At 45.9% G+C, this 22,764-nt stretch overlaps 1 non-coding gene and 1 pseudogene across 1 annotated transcript; both read left to right on the plus strand.

Annotated features, from left to right (window-relative positions):
* Window positions 1–278: 278 nt before the first annotated feature.
* LOC117032557 (5S ribosomal RNA) lies at window positions 279–397 on the plus strand. Its single transcript, XR_004424748.1, has one exon. It is a non-coding gene; the product is annotated as a 5S ribosomal RNA (ribosomal RNA).
* An 18,043-nt stretch (window positions 398–18,440) lies between these two features.
* On the plus strand, window positions 18,441–19,665 carry LOC117031610 (testis-specific Y-encoded-like protein 4; annotated as a pseudogene).
* The last annotated feature ends 3,099 nt before the right edge of the window (window positions 19,666–22,764 follow it).

Consider the following 22,764-nt stretch of genomic DNA (forward strand, 5'->3'; position numbering starts at 1 on the left):
GGGGAGTCCCAGGATGCCAGAGCGCCCAGACTTCTGTCACCTGCCAGGGAAGTGGCAGAGGCCCGTGGAGCCACGGGTGGCGCGAAGGGGCCTCGCTGCGGGCCAGGAGTAGCCCGCCGTCCACGCCAGCGGCGTCAGGAGGAGGCGGGGAGCAGGCGGGAGGCGCGGCGCTGGCGGAGCCGGCCAGCGGGGAGATGCTCGCGACCCTAGCAGCAGGGCACGCGCTCATGTGGCAGGCCGGGCGGAGGCTCTTGGGGCGCCGGCAGCGGGGCCCCAGCGTCTACGGCCATACCACCCTGAACGCGCCCGATCTCGTCTGATCTCGGAAGCTAAGCAGGGTCGGGCCTGGTTAGTACTTGGATGGGAGACCGCCTGGGAATACCGGGTGCTGTAGGCTTTTGCCCACCACTCCGCCACTCCTTTTGCGGCCGCCCCGGCGGGGCGGGGCTCCCTCCGAACACCTCCCGCCCCTTGCCCCTCTGCAGCCGCCCACCCCGCCGCAGGTCCCCCTGGCCAGCGGCGGGTCCGCCGCCGGGCCCTACAACCTCGCAGCCCCGGCCGCACGCCAGGCCCGTCGGCCCGGGCTCCCCCCGTCCCGTCCCACCCCCCTTCTTAATCCTCTTCCCTCCCGCAAGCCGCGGCCGCCGCCGCCGCCGCCGCCGCCGCCTCCGCCGCCGCCAAGCCCAAGCCCAGGGCTGCGTGCCGGCGCAGGCCTCCACCAGCCTTGGGCGGCTTTCTCCAGCCAAGGACGTGCCGGCCCTTGGCACCTCGGGACCGAGCCCAGGGGACGACCATCCCTCTGCCTGCACCCGGGCCCCGAGACACAGGCTCGGCGTGTCCTCCGACCCCGCGCAAACGGGACGTCTCCGCTGGCAAGGCACCTGGACGCACCCCCTCCCCGCCCCCTCCCGTCTCCCACAAGAGCCAGGCGCCCTCGGTTCCCGCCGGCCGCGGTGGCCCCACGCACAGCGGAAAAAGAGCCGGGACAAACCAGCGGACGGAGGGAGCGACACCCCAACACACCTGCGCGCGACGGCGCGCGCGCTCTCGGACTCCTGGAGAGACCACCGCGAGGGGAAGAGCAGGCACGCAAACACACGACCCACTCAAGGAGGGTGCCTGGGGCTGCGACTCTCCCGCCGCGGGCGGGACCCTGGGCGGGGCTCGGAGCCCACCGGCACTCCGGAGACCCCTGCGGCCTGCCCCGGGGCGCCACGGTGACTGCCAAAGGCCGGGCACTGCCTCCTCAGCGGAGCCCAGCCCCGGGCAGGACCACACTCCGGTGGAGAAGCTGCCGCTTCAACACAGCCTCAGTGCGTCTGTCCCAGTCCCTGCCCCAGCCTGTGCGTCCCTCCCCCCCTCCCCCTCCCGCCTCCAACTCCCACCCCCTGTCTGTCTGGCTCTGTGACTTGCCCCTTGGGCTCTGGCTCTCGCTCAGGAGCTCTCTCCCCGCGTGCCTGCCCCCTCTGTCTCTGTGTCTGTCTCTGTATGTCTGTCTGTACGTACAGATACATACATGCACGTCTACGTGTATGCTTCCATGTATGCACCTGGCGGCACCCCCTCCCTACTCACTCAGCATATAACACGGCTGAACCCAACGCTCATGGCAGAGACCTGGGAGCAAAGACTGAGGGAAGAAGGCTGAAAACAGTGGTTTAATTCCTCACTGCAGCAGAGATTGGAAGCCTTAGGCACTGAGACTAGCCTCCTCCTCCCTACCCTCCCAGAGCTCACCCCACCCCCACCTGCCCAGTGCCAGAAATGGAACAGTAGCAGTGTCTGATCAATAGAATAGAATATTTGCTGTTCTGAGAACTGTGGTCCACAGTCACAGATTTGCAGCCCAACTAATTCCAGCAAGGGGGAGGGAGCTGTGGAAGCAGTACTGGCTGTGGCGGTGGTCGCCATTGCTCTGGGCCACCTCTCACAACCCAGTCTGCCCCTGTCTCCACCTATCAGGGCAGATCCCTGCAGAGTGAACAGAGCTGCTGAAACACACAGGCTCTGAATCTGGTGCTGGAAGAGCTTTAAACTTCAAAAGCTCTCTGTATACCCACACGGACACTGGGCCCTGTGACCCAGGCGAACTATTAACAGAAGAGAAGCCTGTCTCCCAGGGAATCCCCCCATTCTGTGAGAAGCTTGGATAGTGCAGAGAAAACATAGCACTACAGTGTCAGAGAGAAAAAAGGCTGCAGTCGGAGAGAAAATAAAACATTCTACCAACACGTACTGGAAAACAAAAGAAAGACCTCTTCCTATCAACCTGTTGCAGAAGCCACTCCTGTAGATGTCTAGGAAGAGAAATAATAAATCAGTAATTGCCATGAATAACCAAGGCAACAAGACAGCTCAGAAAGTTAAAAGTCTCCAGAAAATGAACTTAAAGATATAGAAATATGTGACTTAAATGATACAGAATTCAAGATTGCAGTTCTTAAAAAACTCAATGAGATACAAGAAAACACAGAAAGGCAGTTTAATGAACTCAGAAGCACAATCAAAGAACAACATGAGCATTTTACGAAACAGATTGAAATTTTTAAAAAGAACCAAATAGAATTTCTGGAGATTAAGAACTCAATAGAAGAAATTCAGAATGAAATAGCCAGCTTAGGTAGTAGAGTTGACCAGATACAGGAAAGAATCAGTGACATCGAAGATAGAAACCTGGAAATGACATGGATGGAAGAAGAAAAGACTTGAGACTTAAATAAATGAAAGAACTCTACAAGAACTTTCTGACTCCATCAGAAAGAGCAATATAGAATAATGGGCATACCAGAAGGAGAAGAAAGAGACAAAGGAACAGAGAGTATATTCAAACAAATAGTGTATGAGAACTTCCCAAACTTGTGGAAAGAACTGGATCCTCGAATCCAAGAAGCAAATAGAACACCTAATTACCTCAACCCCAGCAGGCCTTCTCCAAGGCACATTGTATTGAAGCTGTCAAAAATCAACAACAAAGAAAGAATCCTCAAGGCAGCAAGGGAAAAGAAGACAGTAACCTACAAAGGAAAGCCCATTAGATTATCATCAGATTTCTCAGTGGAAACTCTACAAACCAGGAGGGAGTGGAATCAAATATTCAAACTATTGAAAGAGAGAAATTATGAGCCAAGAATAATATATCCAGCAAAGATATCCTTTAGACATGAAGGAGGAATAAAAACCTTTCCAGACATACAGAAGCTGAGGGAATTTTCTAATACACGACCTGCACTACAAGAAATACTAAAGGAGGCTATTCACCCACCATCAACAGTGACAATTTATGGCAACCAAAATATAAAAAGGGGGAGAGTTAAGACCTGAACCGGAATATGGGAATGGAGAAAGTAAGCGTACTGAAGAAAATGGAATACTCTAAATATCAAACTTTCTTTTACATAAACTTAAGGGTAACCACTCAAAAAAAATGCAGAACTGAAATATATACTGTAACAAAAGAAGACACAGAGGGAAACATCATAGAATACCACCACACAGAAATAATGGACAACAACAAAATGTCACAGAAACAATGGAGACACCGCCTTACCAGAAAACTAAAGACAGAATGACAGGAAATCCTCACATATCAATAATCACCCTAAATGTAAATGGACTGAACTCACCAATAAAAAGGCACAGAGCACCTGAGTGGATCAAAAAAACTAAACCCAACCATATGCTGTCTCCAAGAGACACATCTCAGCTACAAGGACAAGCGTAGATTCAAAGTGAAAGGGTGGAAATTGACACTCCAAGCAAATGGTATCCAGAGAAAATCAGGTGTAGTCATACTGATATCATATGAAACAGACTTCAGGGTGAAAAAGGTAACAAGAGACAAAGATGGACATTTCATAATGGTAAAGGGGACTATACAACAAGAAGACATAACAGTCATCAATATTTATGCCCCTAATCAGGGAGCACCGAAACATACCAAGCAACTACTAACAGAACTAAAGGAAAAAATAGACCAAACATAATTATACTAGGGGCCTAAATACATCATTGACAGCTATGGATAGATCATCCACATAGAAAATAAATAACAAAATAGCAGCCCTAAATGACACATTCGATTAAATAGACATAATTGATATTTATAGAGCACTTCATCCTATAACATCAGACTATGCAGTTTTTTCTAATGTGCATGGAACATTCTCAAGGATAGACCATATATTGGGAAATAAAACTAGCCTCAGCTAATTTAAGAAGATTGAAATCATACCAAGCATATTCTCTGATCACAAGGCTTTGAAATTGGATATCAATGGCAAAAGGAAAGCAGGAAAAACCAAAAATACATGGAGATTGAACAACATACTTTAAAAATTGACAAATCAAAAAAGAAATAGAGGAGAGATCAAAAGATACATAGAAACAAATGAGAATGAAAATACATCCTACCAAAATTTTTGGGATGCAACGAAAGCAGTTTTAAGAGGGAAATTTATATCATTACAGGCCTATCTCGAGAAACAAGAAAAATGCCAAATAAATAACCTCACGTTACACCTTAAAGAACTAGAAAAAGAAGAACAAATGAAACCCAAGGTCAGCAGAAGAAAGGAAATAATAAAAATCAGAGCAGAACCAAATGAAATAGAGAACAAAAAGACAATAGAAAAAATTAATGTGACAAAGAGCTGGTTCTTTGAAACGATTAACAAAATTGACATACCCTTGGCTAGACTCACTAAGATAAAAAGAGAGAAGACACTAATAAAATCAGAAATGAACAAGGGGAAGTTATCACGGACACCACAGAAATACAAAGGATCATACAAGAATACTATGAAGGACTATATGCCATCAAATTCAATAACCTAGAAGAAATGGACAAGTTCTTAGAAACATATAGCCTTCCTAGGCTGAACCATGAAGAACTGGAAAATCTAAACAGACCGATCACCAGTAACGAAATTGAACCAGTCATCCAAAACCTTCCCAAAAGCAAAAGTCTGGGACCAGATGGCTCCACTAGTGAATTCTACTAAACCTTCAAGGAGGATCTAATACCAATCCTGCTCAAACTCTTCCAAAAAATTGAAGAAGAGACAATACTCCCTAACTCATTTTATGAGGCCAACATTATCCTGATACCAAAACCTAATAAGGATAACACAAAAAAAGAAAACTTCAGACCAATATCTCTGATGAATAAAGATGCAAAAATCAATAAAAAAAAATTCTAGCAAATCAAATGCAACAACACATTAAAAAGATTATTCATCACAACCAAGAGGGGTTTATCCTAGGGGCAGAAGGATGGTTCAACATACGCAAATCCATCAATGTGATATATCATATAAACAAAATAAAGGACAAAAATCATACGATTATATCAATTGATGCAGAAAAAGTATTTGACAAGATACAACATCCATTTATGATTAAAACATTTAATGAAATAGGTATAGAAAGAAAATACCTTAACATAATAAAGGCCATATATGACAAACCTTCAGCTAATCTCATAATTAAGGTGAAAAACTGAAGACTTTTGCTCTACATTCAGGAATACGACAGGGCTGTCCTCTATCACCTCTGCTTTTCAACATAGTGTTGGAAGTCCTCGCCAGAGCAATAAGGCAAGAGAAAGAAATAAAAGGCATCCAAATTGGGAATGAAGAAGTTAAATTGTCACTCTTTGCAGATAACATAATGCTATATATAGAAAACCCTAAAGACTCCACCAAAAAGCTATTAGAAACAATCAACGAATACAGTAAGGTTGCCGGCTACAAAATCAATGTACAAAAGTCTATCGCATTCCTATATACTAACGATGAATTCTCAGAAAATGAAATAGAATCCTTTGCAATTGCAGCAAAAAGAATAAAATACCTAGGAATAAACTTAACCAAGGATGTGAAAGACATATGCTGAAAACTATAGGACATTTAAAAACAAAATTGAAGAAGACACAAAGAAATGGAAAGATGTTCCGTGCTTATGGATTGGAAGAATCAACATAGTTAAAATGGCCATATTACCCAAAGCAATATACAGATTTAATGCAATCCCCATCAAAATCCCAATGGCATTTTTTAAAGAAATAGAACAAAAAATCATCAGATTTGTTTGGAACCACAAAAGACACCTAATAGCCAAAGCAATCTTAAGAAAAAAGAACAGTGCTGGAGGTATCACACTCCCTGACTTTAGCTTGTACTACAGGGCAAAAATAATCAAAACAGCATGGTACTGGCAGAAAAACCAGACACATAGACCAATGGAATAGAATTGAGAACCCAGAAATAAAACCACAAAAATATGGACAGAAAATTTTTGACAAAGAAGCAAAAAACATACCATGGAGAAAAGACAGCCTCTTCAATAAATGGTGCTGGGAGAATTGGAAAGCCACGTGCAAAAGAATGAAACTGGACTGCTATCTGTCACCATGTCCCAAAATTAATTCAAAATGGATCAAAGACCTAAGCACAAGACTTGAAACAATAAACTGCATAGAAGAAAACATAGGTACTAAACTTACGGACCTTGCTTTCAAAGAGCATTTCATGAATTTGACTCCAAAGGCAAGGGAAGTAAAAGCTAAAATAAATGAATGGGACTGTATCAAACTTAGAAACTTCTGCAAAGCAAAAGAAACCATTGACAAAATAAAGAGGCAACCAACAGAATGGGAGAAGATTTTTGCAAACACTGCCTCCCATAAGGGGCTAATATCCAAAATATACAAGGAACTCATGCAACTCAACAACAAAAAAACGAACAACCCAACTGAAAAATGGGCAGAGGACCTGAAGAGACATTTCTCCAAAGAGGACATACAAATGGCAAATAGACATATGAAAAAAATGCTCAACATCACTAATCATCAGAGAAATACAAATAAAAACCACAATGAGATGTCACCTCACCCCAGTTAGAATGTACATCAACAAGACAAATAGTAACAAGTGTTGGAGAGGCTGTGGAGAAAAAGGAACCCTCATACACTGTTGGTGGGAATGCAGATTGGTGCAGCCACTATGGAAGGCAGTGTGGAGGTTCCTCAAAAAATTATGAATAGAATTACCATATTACCCAGCTATCCTTCTCCTACCCAAAAAATCTGGAAACATTTATCCGTAAAGACAAGTGTGCTCCAATGTTTATTGCAGCTTTATTTACGGTGGCCAAGACATGGAAACAACCAAAATGTCCTTCGACAGATGAATGGATAAAGAAGTTGTGGTATGTATACACAATAGAATACTATTGGGCGGTAAGAAAAGATGAAATAGGAGTATTTGTGACAACATGGATGGATCTTGATAGTATAATGCTAAGCGAAATAAGTCAGACAGAAAAAGCAGAGAACCATATGATTTCACTGATGTACGGTATATAAACCGAAATCAACAAAAACAAGAGAAACAAATGAGAAACGAAAACTCATAGACACAGACAATAGTTTAGTGGTTACCAGAGGGTAAGGGGAGAGGGGGTGGTAGGTGAGGGTAAAGGGGATCAAATATATGGTGATGGAAGGAGAACTGACTCTGGGTGTTGAACACACAATGTGAGATATAGATGATGTATTACAGAATTGTACACCTGAAATCTATGTAACTTTACTAACAATTGTCACCCCAATAAACTTTAACTGAAAAAAAAAAGAATCACAAAGTATGACAAATAGAAATCAAGCACTATTTAACTGCTACATTAAGTTCCTTAAATGTACTTTCTTCTGATTTTGAGGGTGGTTGTTTAGTGTTAAAAATATGACCTCTGGAAAGGAAACATCCAATTCATTTCCACCACTGAGTAGTTAGGGTACCTGGGGAACCTTAAATTCCTCATTGGTAGAATTGTCATAACGCTTATAGGCTATTGTAAATATCGCTATGCCAAGTCACCAATTAATTTTAATTTTAACATTGTTATTTATTGAAGAAAAAGAATACATTTCAAAATTAGCCATTTTAATAATACCACACATAAATAAAGCAACGATTTGAATACTTGAAAGATTTAAATTGAAATACTACACACTGTTAGTTAATCGATTCCGATTAGAAAAGTCAATAATTTTAGAAGCTGACCTTCTGTACAATGGACTATTATTATTATATTTGTCTTAGAGACAATTGGTAGGAACAGAATCATTAAAGAGAAACATGAAGCATTTGATCTGACAATAAAAAACCTGTTATAACTAATAAAATAATTCAGTAATGTGGTAGGATACAAAATTAATATTCAGAAATCAGTTGCATTTTTATACACAAATAATAAATTATCAGAAAGAGAAATTAAGAAAACAGTCTTATTTACAATTCCATTTTAAAAACACCTAGGAAGAAATTTAACCAAAGAGGTGAAAGACCTGTAGTCAGAAAATTATAAGACATTGACTAAGAAACTTAAGAAGATACAAATGGAAGCACAGACCGCGCTCCTGAATAAGATTTAACATTATTAAAATGTCCACACTACCCAAAGCAATCTACAGATTCAATGCAATCTCTACCAAATACCAATGACATTTTTCACGGAAATAGAACTACTAACCCTAAAATTTATATGGAACGACAAAAGACCGTGAATAGTCAAAGCAATCTTGAGAAAGAAGAACAAAGGTGGAGGTGTCGCGCCCAGCACGAGAGGGCTGTGGGGAGGGAGAAGGGCAGCGCAGGGTTAAGAAAAGACAGTAGCCACGAATACAATGCAAACCGTGGTGCCAAGGGAATCAGCCTCAGGGACTGACCGCCTAATCAGGCCAGCGCTTAGTTTTTATTGGTAAACTTCTAAAGAGGTAAAAGATTGTTAATCTCAAGATCTCTGTGTTAGTAGCCTGCTGGCTGTCTTTCTGAAAGTTCTCATTGTGTTCCAGCTTGGACTTTGCCTTCACACACGCATATCTCCAAGGAATCCACTGAAGGGGAGGGACCGATATAATTCCATCAGGTCTCAGTTTGCTGAAACTTCCCCTCAAAAGAGCTTTCCTGATATCTCTCCTTCCGGGAGTGCTGAGGCACTCCCTTGTGAAATCCTGGGAAGAGCGCGGGGAACAAACGGCTTGACAGCTGTAAGGCAACATCGAGGTATCACACTACCTGTAGTCATCAAAACAGCACGGTACTGGCATAAAAACAGATGCATAGATCAATGGAACAGAATGGAGAGCCCAGAAATAAACCCATGCCTATACGGTCAATTAACCTATGACAAAGGAGGCAATAATATGCAATGGGGTAAAGACAGACTCTTCAGTAAGTGGTTTTGGGAACACTGGACAGATATGTGCAAAGCAATGACACTAGGCCACTTTCTTACACCACATGCAGGAATAAACTCAAAATGGATTAAAAACTTAAATGTAAGACCTAAAACCATAAAATTCCTAGAAAAACATATAGGTAATACACTGCCTGACGTTGATTTTAGCAATCTTTTTATGGATTAGTCTCCTCAGGCAACGGAAGCAAAAGAAAAATAAACAAATGGGACTATGTTAAACTCAAAAGTTTTTGCACAGCAAAGGAAGCCATCAACAAAATAAAATGGAGAAAATATTCAACAGAATAGAATGGGAGAAGGTATTCGTAAGTGACATATCCGATAACAGGTTAACATCCAAAATATATAAGAAACACATACAATTTAATACCAAAAAAGCCAAACAAACACAAACAATCTGGTTAAAAATGGGCAGAGAACCTGAATACACTTTTGTCCAAAGAGGACATACAGATGGCCAATGGACATATGAAAAGATGCTCAACGTCACTAATCATCAGGGAAATGCAAATAAAATCCACAATGAGCTATCACTTCATACCTGTTAGGATGACCATCATCAAATAAATTAACAAACGACAGGTGTTGGTGAGGATGTGGAGATAAAAGGGAACACTCGTGTACTGTTGTACTGTTGTTGGGGTTGCAAATTTGTGCAGCCACCATGGAAAATAGTATGGAGGTTCCTCAAAAATTTAAAAATAGAACTACCTTATGACCCAGCAATTCCACTTCTGGGTATTTATTTGAGGAAATCCAAAACAAAAATTTGAAAAAATATATGCACCCTTATGTTCATTGCAACACTGCTTGCAATAGCCAAGATATTGAGGCAACCTAAGCGTCCATTGATAGATGATTGGATAAAGATGTGGTACATATATACAATGGAATATTACAAAGACATGAAAAAGAATGAAATCTTACCGTTTGTAACAACATGGATGGACCTAGAGTGTGTTACGCTAAGTGAAATAAGTCAGGCTGAGAAAGACAAATACCATATGATCTCACTTATATGTGGAATCCAGAAAACAAAAACATGAAGAAACAAAACAGGAACAGGTTCATAGATACAGGGACCAAACTGATGGTTGTCAGATGGGAGCAAGACTGGAGGTCTGGGGGAAAAAGGTAAAGGGACTAAGAAGTTCAAATTGTAGTTACAAAATAGTCATGGGGATGTAAAGTACAGCACAGGGAATATAGTCAATAATATTGTAAAAACTATATATGGTGTCAAGTGGGTTCTAGATGTATTGAGGGATTACCTCATAAATTATATAAAAGTCTAACCACCACACTATACACCTGAAGTTGATATAATATTACATGCGTACTGTCACTGAAAAAAAGTCACCACCCTCAGCCCAAGGCAACCATTCCCAAATTCCTTCCTCCTCTCCATCTCCTGCTTCCCCTACAATCAGAGGCTGTTCTCTTCCTCCTGCAGGAAGAGAGCCTGACAAGCTTCCCCACGGAGGAACCATGTTCTCTGCTTGGTGGGAGTGTGTGTGTGTGGTGAGGGTTTCCAGATCTGTGTAGACAAGTGACATGTTGTCGCTGACTGTGGCCTCACCTGACAGCCTCAGACCAAGTGAAGTCCCGTCCTGACTTGGAGGGAGAAGAGGTCCATGTCCAAGGAGCCCACAGACAGAGCCCCTCAACGCAGCTGCATGTGCCAGTTGTGTGGGCTGGCCGCTGGCATGGGGGAGGGGTTACTCCCGCTGGAGCCTTAGATGTGGTTGGCACTTTGTCTCATCTCCAAAGCCCCCAGTCTCGTGCTCTGACCTCCCAGCAGCTTCTCTGAGCCCCTCTGTGTTTCACAAAGGCTTCTGCTCACACAAGCTCAAGTTCATCCTGCCCTTGAAACTGAGATTTTCACCTGGTTGCAGTCAGTTCAGGGTGGTCCTCGTGACACACTGAGAGGCCCTAGATGTGCTTTCCTGACTTAGGGGAAGGGTCCTGTGCTCAGAGGGAGAGGGAGCAGGGGGGGGTGTCCAGGCCGTCCTTCTCCTGTGCTGGCTGGCAGGGCCAGGCTGATCAGGTGAGTTATGAGGGGGTGCGGCAGGGGCAGGGCAGGTGGGGGTGCAGACTTCCAGCTACGTGGTCACTCCCAGGTACCTTCATCACCCCCACTCCCAGCACGGCTTCCCTCTGCCCCTAAGGTCTCAGCCCCCTGTTCTCCCCAAAAAAACTCAAAATGGGCAAGGAGATCTGGGATGTAGGAAACTGCGGCCTACACCTTAACATTGTGTTTACATCATGACCAAGAATCTGTACTTCCAGGGATCTGTTCTAAAGACAGATTTGTGGATACAAACGTCCCTTTCAGCTCGGTGACAGAAATTAGAAATGGCCCATGTGGTCTCAGACACTGGATCCCAGATGCACACGGTGGTTCCGTGCGTGTCTCACAACAGAGAACCCCAAAGACCCCGCCTGCGCCGGGACACCCTGCACTGACGTTAGCGGCTGCTGAGTGTCGTTTGTCCATAGACCCTCTCCTTGGATATGAGTGTTCGTTCCAGTTTCCTGCTGTGTGAACCAGGGCTGTGAGGAATGTCTTGTAAATAAATACGTCTTTGAAACATTGTCCAAGCCTGTCTGTGGGTCACATCTTAGGGTGAGCACTGCCGGGGGAGGGGAGCCCCTGGGGACCTGGGATGGGTCCTGTGTCCTGTCCTCCCAGAAGAGGGGCCTTTCCCACTTCTGTTCAGGGGTCTGCTGGGACCTCTGCTTGCTCACGGTGTCCCTAGGGCTGGTCACCACCAGACCAGGACCCTGCCAGTCTGATGGTGACAATGCTCTGTCTGCACTGTTTACATCTGCGTGTCCCCATCAGGAGGACTGGCATTTCTGACATGTATTCGTGGTAGGTGTTGCCTCTTGTTGGAATTGCATGTGTTTGCTCTTTGTTGTTTTTGAAACATTGATATTTGAGAAGTTTTTGCACCAAAGTGATGTTAAACCTTTCTTTGGTTCTGGGTTGTGAAAAATGCTTTGGGGTTTCTGGTTTGTTTTCCAGCTTCTTACATTTTTTTGCTTCTGTTTTGGCCACAGTAAGAGCCAGCTGCTTCCTGTCTGTCTTCTAAGGCTGATGTCATGTGAACAGTGGTGTCTACCCCGAGATTAGGTACATACAGTATTTACTAAAAGGCTTTATTTTATACATCTAATAGTTCATCTACTTGAGGTTTCACTTTAAAAAAAAATGAGTTCCAATTAAAACAGAAATGAGTTCCAATTAAAATGAATGAGTTCCATCAATAGATTCATGGGCAGACACAAAAGGGAACTTATTCTATGCTTCCATTTAGAGGAAAGAGCCAGAATAGGTACAGTAACAGAGACAGAAAAGAGATTGGGGTTGCCAGGGGTTGGGAAAGAAGGAATGCAGAGTGAAGCATGTGGGTGATGGATTTCGGTTCGGGAGATGAAATATTTCATAGCTAGAGGGTGATGATGGATGCCCGGTCTGCGAATGTACTAACTGCTCAGGAATGTGCAATGTATAACAATGTCTGTTGCATTTAATTACAATAAATTTAAACCCCAAATGTAAGTCATCACATAAATATGACAAGAAAATTAAAATTAAGCCAAACAACAAGTGTAAACAATAAGAGGGAAGGGAAAGAACGTTCTAGTGGAGGACAGGGTTAAAGCTGTGGAACAGGAAATAGTTCTGAAGGGCATTCCAGAGCCAGCCACCCCTGCAGGGATGCAGGGTGCAGTGACAACTCCATGTCCCCTGAAGGCACCGGAGCTGGAGCTGGTGCAGGTGATTGCTCTTCCCCTTCCCCCATGGTTGCTGGGCACAGTGACAGGTCCAGGTCCCTTCTCAGAAGGCTGCCCTCTTCTCAGAAGGATCTCGAGGGAGCGGAAAGCATTTTCCAGGGACTGGGAGGGAGCACGCTGGGTCATGACAGCGAACCAGCGATGACAGACTCTTCTGCAGATCATGAGACTCTTGGTGTCACCCTGTGTATGTACTGCACATTACAGGGGAACAAGCTGAGGCCTTCTCTCCTGCAGCCTCTTCATACTGGGGTCATCTCCTCCTGGTTACAGGGTCTCAGAGTGGAAGACACAGGACCCAGACCTTGTTCTCTTCAGGTGCCCAGGAATGTCCCTGTCTCAGGCAGACCCCTGGGCACTTCGAGGTTGTCCTGCCCATCAGCCTGGTGTCTCTGCCCTCCCTTTCTGTGGGGACCGGACAAGATGCCCAGATACTGGATGGCCCTGCCCCGTAGCAGAGCTACCTCCAACCTCTTACTTCTTGTCCCCTTGTCATCTCCCGAATGTGTACACCTCTTCTCACCCCCAGTGTGTGTGTGTGTGTGTGTGTGTGTGTATACTTGTGTCTGTGTGGGGATGCCCAGAGGAAAGGGCCCCACATGGGAAGGGGACCCCAGGATCTCAGGGGCTCTCATTTCCAAAGCAAACCCTGTGGGAGGGTTAAGCCAGGGCCCAGGATCAGATGTAGGTCATGGCCATTGTAGTACAGACTGGGGATGTAGCAGGTGCTGCAGTCAGTCAGCCTCGGGGTACAAAAAATGTGCAGACTGTGAGAGGACCTCTGTTAGTATTAAGGGGTGCCAAGTAGATTCTCAAGCTGCTCGGGGCACTGTCCATCAGCAGATTGAAACCCTCAAAATTCTAATGACCAAATATAGAGAAAGACGCCCGTTTCTTAAGGAACTGTGGGTGTGGCTTTTGGTACCTGGATTAAGTTAGAATCCACTACATAGAGTGGTTCAAAGAGTCTGTGTTGGCAGAAGCACTGACTGAGATGGTGCAAAGAGGAGAAAGGCCTGTGGGGCCACAGACTTTCTGCAGGCAGGAAACCCGCTGAGGACATGGCCGTGTCCCATGTCTCCTTCAGAAGTGGCCAAAGGGAGTAATGAACATGTGGAAAAGGAGGGCCGTCTCAGGGGACAGAGTGAAGGGAACAATGGACAGGGAACCACTCCAAGTCACAAACATCAGGGAACACCCTCTCCCCTGGTTAACAAGTCCTAACATTGTCCAAGGGACTGAACTTCCCAGGACTGCGACTGCCCTGTGTTCCCAGTCTTCTTTCTAACAGGACTACAATCATGCGCTCTCTGTCCCCACACAGGTGCTGAGCCCGTGGGAGCTTAGTAACTTCTCATTTAGTTCCAAGGTGTATGACTTAGAGGGCCCTCTGGGAGGGATACCACGAGATCCTGGATTCAAGTCTGATGCCCTGATGAGATGGGACCTGGGGGACCTGAGATGCAAGACGGGGTGAAGACACCTGACACACACAAGGGACATGAACTATGGTGGCCGAGACTGAGAGCTGGAGCAGACAGCGTTCAGGGACCTGGGCCTGTCACCTTTTCCTGAACTCGTGCCCTTTGCCCAGGGCTTTGCAGTTTCTCTGCACCTTGACTGAGACTCCCCAGTAGCCCCTCCCCACTCCCGCTGTTTCCAACAGGGCTATTTATTCCTGCCTGTCCCCTGGGCACTTCCAAGCCCCTGGGGACCTGGAATTAGATTACTGCCCCTCCCCCACCCCTGTCACTCCTATACCTCCTAACCTTCCCTGGGCAGAACCTCTCCTGGATTCATGCTTGGGGAAGTGGAGGACCATTGGCCCCAAGCCCAGACTCTTACTTTATGACCTCCCACTCTGCAATGGTCTCTCCCACTCAGCCCCACTATAGCTACCTGACACCCGCCCAGGTGGCTTTGACGTTCAGGGCTCACACTCTGCCCACCCATTCTGACCGTCCCGCTCACTCCATAGGTCACACACGCTCCCCACCAGCCCCACCTTCCCACTTCGCCCCTCCCACCTGCCTGTACCCGGCAGGCTGTGACTGACTGCCATGCATGCCCGTTTATGTCCCCCTAGTCAATACTTTGAAGCAGCTGATGGTATTAGGAGGTGGGGCCTTGGGAAGTGTGTGATGAGGTTTAGATGCAGTCAGGACGGTGGAGTCCTCAGTACGTGATTGGTGCCCTTGGAAGAAGAAGATACCAGACCCTTCTTTCCTCTCTAGCAGGACACATGGAGAAGGCAGCCATCTGCCAGCCAAAAAGAAGACACCCCTCAGAAACCCACCATGCTGGCTCCCTGAACTGTGAGAAATAAGTGTCCCTTATGTGAGCCCCCCAGGCCTGTGGTGTCTGTGATGGCGCATGAGCTGCGTGAGGCAGAGGCCCCGCCTTACCAATGCCCTCCCTTCTGAGCCCTGATGTCCCTCCATGGGTCTGCCAGCCCCACACCCTCCACACACTACCAGGGGTGCCCTGGCCACCGGGGCATGTAGACCAGGCCTTCCTCTTGTCGGTGGACAGCATGTGGAGCCCTCCACCCTTCCCCAGGCTTAGAGGAGAAACAGGGAGTTGCCCCCACCAGGACTCCTCCCATCACACTGGAGGGCTTCCCAATGGCCTCAGAGAGTCTCCCCCGATGCCACCCTCCAGGCCAGGGGAACTAGGCTGGCCTTATCACCCTGGTCTCAGGTGTGTCCCCCCACCCATGTTCTTAGAGGCAAAGGGGCCACTGGGGGGCCAGTGGGGTCAGAGACTTCCTAGCATGTCTCTCTGACCATGAACCCGAGGACCCTCCACCACTTTCCTTCTCTCTCTCTCTCTCTATCTCATCTCTATCTCTGGGCCTGGAGCTCATGGGCACAATTACTCTGGAGCATAACCTTCTTTCTGTTTTTCTGCAGAATTAATGTATGTGACTGGCACCCTGCAACCTGGGCGGGGGGTGCAGAAGTGGGGCTGTGAGCTCTAAGCCAGGAAGTCTCTCTTCCTGCCCATGGCCACCCAGCCCCACCCAGGAATACCCTGTTGCCCCTCCTCCACCCTTAGTTCATGGGGGAACTGTGCATGGCTGGGGGTTCTAAGGCAGCCTGGAAGCTTCATTCCTCATCTTCCATGAATTCAATCAAGCCTCTATTTTTCTGGAATTTTCTGCAGGACGGCTGGTTCCACAGCTTAGGGTAAACTTCCCAACGCCCACTGCTTGCCCAGTGCCCCATGGACTACAGCAACCTCTTCCACCTTCAGCCCTTTGAATTTTAGGGGCAGGAGGTGATGGGGGTTGGGGCTCTGGGGACTGTCACTGTGCCATTTGCAGCCTGACCCACATCTCCCCCTTTCCCCACCGGGATCAGTGATGCCTTGGGCCATTTGAGGTTGGCCAAGGGTGTGTGGCAACCACCAGGCTCATCCACTCACCTGGTAAATGCGTGGGCCCACTTTGTGACAGCAACACAGATGACCTCAGCTTTCCTTTCTCTGTGTCCAGACGTAAAAGGCACATGCCCAGGTGATCAGGGCCCAAGGAGGCACAGGCCTGGGTATTGGGTGCCATGTGTTGGAGTTCACTTCCCTGGCAGCTTCCTGGGGGAGATTTTCCTTCCAGCTCACCCCTGCACCCCATCCCACTGACTCTTCCTGCTGTAAACCCATACTCCTGGAACAGCTGCAATCCACAGGCCTGTGCCCACAGCCGCCTCCACAGAACCTCCTACCTGGCCAGTGATCCCATTATTCCAGAACATGCCCTGTTCATTCTGTCTGCCCTCTGCCTATCTGGCATCTCCAGGCCACCTTAGACCACACCTGTCTGGGGTCCTCCATCCTGCACCCTGACCCCCAGGACCCATGGTTGTCAAGTGAGTTTTGCAGTCTGGCCTGTCCCTGAAAGAGGCCATCAGCCCCCTCAGGGAGAGGCCCGGTGGGCAGGTCGCTGGGCAGGCAGAGCCCATGCCAGAGCCTCCTGCCATCTCAGAGCTCCCCAGGGTTTCAAGTTGGGCACTTGAAGGTCATTGGTAGGGAATATTCTCCCGGTAACGCTGCCCTGCATCCCTGGCCCAAGGACACTGCAGGAGGCCAATCTTCTCCAGAGGAGGTTGTGGGACTCCCTAGGGAGCTGCTCCTGCAGCTGGGACCCCACAGGCAGCATTAGTGCCAGGAGCCTCACAGGAGGCTGCCACCCCAGCCCCATCCTAGCCCTCCTTCCTCAGGTGCCCTGACACAGCCTTTCAATCTCCCTGCACCCCTGTCCCTGCCATGGGCATCTAGCCAACCTGAGCTTCCAGCCAGCCTGGGTGGGCCCAGGGAGGGAAGGGTGCTTTTGGCCCTTCCCTCCCCAGGGCACAGAGGGCCAGTCCTGGCACTGAGCCCTCAGGGTGGCACAACCACCTGATGGGCACTGCCAGCCTGGGAGTCCCCTGAAGAAGGAGCTCTCTCTCTCTTTCTGAGGTTCTGATTTCATTCTCTGTGGCTCTATACCCAAAAAAGAGACTGCTGGCTCATATGGATTTTCTATTTGTAGTTTGTTGAGGAACCTTCATACTGTTTCCCAGAATGGCTGTACCAATTTCCTCCATTTCATACAGCTGTTGGCCATTTTTATGTTTTCTTCAGAAAAATGTCTATTCAGATCCTTTGTCAATGTTTTAATCAGGTTGTTTGTTTCTTTGTTATTGAGCTGTTTTATTGGATATCTACCCCTTATCAGACATGTAGTTGGCATGTATCTGCTCCCAATCCACAGGCTGCTGTTCTATTTGGTTGTTTCCTTTGCTGCGCTGAAGCTTTTTAGTTGGTGGAATCCCACTTGTTTACTCTTGATTTTATCGTCTGAGCTTCCAGACACTGAAAGAAAAAAATCCCTTCATGATCTCCTTCATATGTGGAACCTAAAAGGATAAACACAGGAACAGAGAGCAGAATGGTGGTTACCACGGAATTTGCAGAGGTGGGGGATGGGGAGACGTCGGTCAGAAGGGACAAAGTTGCAGTTTGTGGGATAAATAAGTCTAGAGAGCAAACATAGAGCATTATGACTCTAGTTAATAATACTGCATTGAACATGGGAAATTTGTTCAGAGAGTAGATGTCAGATGCTCTCATCACAAAAAAATGGGAACTATGAGGAGATATGTTAACTAGTTCAACTGTACTCATCATTTCACCATGTATATGTATATCAACTCATTATGCTATAAACCTTAGATATTTTAATTTTTCTTTAAAAATAAAATGAAATTGGTTGCAGTTCTATATATTAACAATGAACCATGCAAAAAGGAAATAAGAAAACAACCTCATTTACAATATCATCAAAACCAGTAAGATATGGCTTCTGCAGAGGACAAGGATCGCTCTCTCGTTCTGCAGGTCTGACTTTTACCAAAATGAGCGGCCTAGATGAGGGCAACAACCTTCCTGTCTCTAAGACCTGTGGCCTTGTTACTCCTGACCGTGCCCCCAGGACATCCGGACCTGAACCAGGGCCAGAACGAGAAAACTGAGGAGACACATGTGATGGCAGTTTGGAAACTGCCTTGGAGGGAGGCACATCTCAGGCCCACTGGGGCTGTGGCGCTGTGCTCTGCATTCAAGTTGCTGGCAGTTGCAGCTGTGCAATGACTAAAATGGGCCAGAAAGAGGCTACGGAGGTCCTGGAAGCGGCCTCTGCCTCTGCCTCAGTGGCAGCAGACAATAGACAGGAAAATGGCTATGTCAGCGTAGAGAGTTGAGTGGTCCTGCTGGGGAGAAATCTCTAGAAGCCTGTGGCGCAGGGGAGTTGGGGTCTCAAATGGTGTCTGGGACAAAGGCCAAGGAAGTGATGACAAAAAAGTGTGCCATCTCAGCGACACCAGAAAAGGAGGGAGTCGCAGAGGAGATGGTGGAGGAAAAGAAGGTGACACAGAAGGAGAAAAAGGTGGTAGGAGTGAAACAGGAGACAGGTGCCAGGGATCCGAAGATCAATAACTGCATGGACTCACTAGAGGCCATTGATCAGCAGCTGTCAAACATAAATGCCCAGGTAGACAAGGCCTTCCTTCAGCGGGAGCGCAATTTGGCTGGATGCAAAGGCTCCATATGCAGTGTAGAAGTATCCAGAATACCCCAGGTTTTTGGGTCACTGCTTTTCGGAACCATCCGCAGCTGTCACCTATGACCAGTGGCCAAGATGAAGACATGATGTGGTACATCATCAATTTGGAAGTTGAGGAGCTTAAACACCCTAGAATAGGCTGCAAATTCAGGCTCATCTTTCAAAGCAACCTCTACTTCTGAAATGAGGGGCTCATCAAAGAATATGAGTGCAGATCCTCTGGCTGGATGGTGTCTCTTTCCACTCCAATCCGCTGGCACCAGGGCCAACACCCCCAGTCCTATATCCACAGGAACCAGGAAGGGAACACCATCCCCAGTTTCTTCAACTGGTTCTTAGACCATAGTCTCCTAGAATTCAACAGGATTGCTGAGATTATGAAAGCAGAACTGTGGCTCAATCTCCTACAATATTACCTGATGGATGAAGGACCCCACAGAGGAATTTGAGATCCAGAAAGGCAACCAGTGGAGAGCCCCAGGTCCTTCAGGCTGCAGTCTGGCTAACTCCTGACCTTTGAGAAGCTCCTGCACAAGTTTCCTTACCACTTCCTCTTGGATTCTACGCTTAGACAACAGCATGCAATCTTCCATCTGCTTTCTCTTCACACGGGATTATTTTTTTCTTTGGTTCTTCTAAGTCTTCAACCAGTTGCAAGATTGTTGCTTGCATGCCTATGCTCTTCTTCCTCTGGGCCTTGGTGCTGTTCTGCAAAGTGTTCCGTGTTCCAAGTGCATGGCTGTGCACTGCTTCAATGCCAAGCACATGATGCCATAGATATGCACTGACTTCCTTTGCATATCTTGGGCTCTGTCTGTGATTATGGTCTTTTCCCAGTTTTTTAAGTGGTTATCTACCACAAGGAAGCTTAATATATATCTTTGCAAATAACTACCTGGGCTTCATAACTATGCTGGCTCTGCTCCTGATAACCCTGTACTCTATGGTGAGCTGTCTGAGTGTCACTGCTGTAAGATGAAGCTGAAATAGATGACACCAGCCATGATCCCAAACTGGACATTCCAGGCTACCACTAACTGGTTCCCAGCTGCTTTCCTGGGTCTGTACCATCCAGCCTGCTGGTTACTTGGTAGAATAATTAGGTGGCTGATGGGTGGCTACTAGGCATGAATGAGGTAACAGATGACATGTGTTCTGTGTTATCATGTTGATCTCCTTAATGCCCTTGCTCACTCTGCATTGTGACCAGTTACTGGTGAATATGAAAGCTGATGCTGTGGCCCACCCAAACCTATTCTCAGTCTTTTGGATGAGCTTTGCACAGTCACTATGGCCTGCCTCCTAAGGAACTATCCGTGGACTTAAGACCCCAGGCAGCATGCAGGAACCACTCCCTTCCCAAATGGTTACCCATAAACCCAATTGGTTGTTGGGAAGGTTGGGCAGTCATACATGACAGTGTCCAAAGCAAGGTTGGAATGGGGTCCCTTCCAACAGTTAACCTTTCTGAGTCCTAGACAATAAACCACCCGGAGGCACCGAGGAAGATGTATTTCTGGTCTGTCTCTCTCCCTCCTCCTCCTTCCTTTGTCTTCTTGCCCCCCTTTCCCTTTCCCTCCTCCCACTGCCCTCCCTTCCTCTCTCAAGCAGTTACTGCTCAGAAACAAACAAAAGGTGGGACAGCAGTACTGTAGGGGCTGTCTTACTTATGGAGGGGTATAGTGGTGGTGATGACATCCACACTCCTCCTTTCTCCTTTCTTTCTGAAGGCACTGCCATAAGCTCCCCGAGGGCTTCGTAGATCTAGATACAAAGTGGTGGGGAGGGTGCTCTAGGCTGGAGAAACTGAAAGCCCAGACACAGAAATGAGCCTGCTGTGGAGCAGGTTTGGAAAGGCAGTCAGAGAAGACGATCCTTGCAGGGTCTGAGGTTGGGGGAGAGGCCTGATGCTCTTTCTAGGAGAGGTGGGCGGGAGAATCGAAGTGGTTAATGTTTAAAGAGGATGCTTGGAAGAGAGTTTTCCTCCAATTTTTCCTATATCCTTGAATTCGCCAGTAGATTTTTGTACACAAAAATGCAAGTTTAGATGTTTTCTCTCTATTATTCTAGGAATGACCTTATATGTGGAATATTAATGGTATATACTTCTTATTTCACTGTGAGTAAAATCAAATTCCTTCATTTTTGCTTGCTGACAAAACTGACACTTACAGGCCTGCTTTTTGCTTGTAATTGAGAATGTGTGCAAAAATATCAAACTTGTTTCCTGTGCAGTGTGAAGACTTTGATAATATATCAGCTTGTTCTAATCTCTTCATATATAGCTCTATTTTTAGAAATATAATTTGAATAATGTGATCTTTGAAGAGTCTGAAATTTAGCAAATTGTCGCTGTCTTATGAAAGTAATCTCAAGAAAAAAAAACATAACTCTGTCTTACTTGATATTTCTTGTTCTAATAGTAATGTGGTACTTGATAGTTTATGTTCCTAACCCGTGTAAGTACTTGTAGAATTGCTCTGTCAAACTAAACAAGGATTGTTAGTACTTTTGTCTTCTATGTACTAGAAGAAAAAATAAAATCTGTCCCTCTTCTGTATTTCTTGTTTTCACTAAAAAAGAAAAATTAATAAAGTTAAAAAAACCACCAGTAAAATACCTGGGAATAAATTTAACCAAGGAGGTGAAAGACTTGTACACTGAAAACTATGAATGAATAAAATTAAAAGAGACAAACAGAAAGTCACCTCATGCTCTCATGCTGGAAAACTTGATGTTGTTAAAATGTCCATACTATCCACAGAGATCTAGACACTCATGCTACTCCCATCAAAATCACATTTGTTTTTACAAAAATAGGAAAAGAAATAACATTCATATGGAACCACAAAAGACCCAGAATAGCCAAAATGGTCTTGAGAAAGAAGAACCAAGCTGGAGGGATCACATCGCCTGATTTCAAAATATATTAGAGACAGAGTCATTAAAATTGTATTGCTACTGGAATAAAGACAGACATATAAGAGAGCACACAGAAATAGACCCACAAACATACGGTCAGTTGATCTTTGACAAGGGTATCCAAAGCACACACTGGGTCTATTAGCACACACAGAGACAGTTCTTCAACAAATGGTGTTGGGAAAACTGAAGATCCCCAGGCAAAAAAATGTAACACTGGACCTCTACTTTACTCCACCCCTCCAAAATCAACTCAAAATGGATTAGAGACATCAATGGAAGACCTGAAACTGTAAGACTCCTACAATAAACAAAGGGAAAACCTTCATAACTTTGGTCTTGGCAATGATTTCTTGGTTATGGTACTAAAAGCACAGGTAACAAAACCAAAAATAAAATAGTAGCACTATCAAACTAAAAAACTTCTGCACAGTAAAGAAAACAACAGAATGAAAAATCAACCGTTGGATTGGGAGAAAGTACTTGCAAACCATATACCTGATAAATAAAATTAATTTCCAATATACACAAGGAACTCCTACAACTCAATAACAAAAAAAAAGCAATCCAGATTTTAAAATGGACAAAGGACTTGAACATTTCTCCAAAGAAGACATACAAATGGACAACAGGTACATGAAAATATGGCCCCACATCATGAATCATTAGGGAAACGCAAATCA

Source organism: Rhinolophus ferrumequinum, chromosome 12 (genome assembly GCF_004115265.2).
Source record: "Rhinolophus ferrumequinum isolate MPI-CBG mRhiFer1 chromosome 12, mRhiFer1_v1.p, whole genome shotgun sequence".
In the NCBI taxonomy this organism is placed as follows: Eukaryota; Metazoa; Chordata; class Mammalia; order Chiroptera; family Rhinolophidae; genus Rhinolophus; species Rhinolophus ferrumequinum.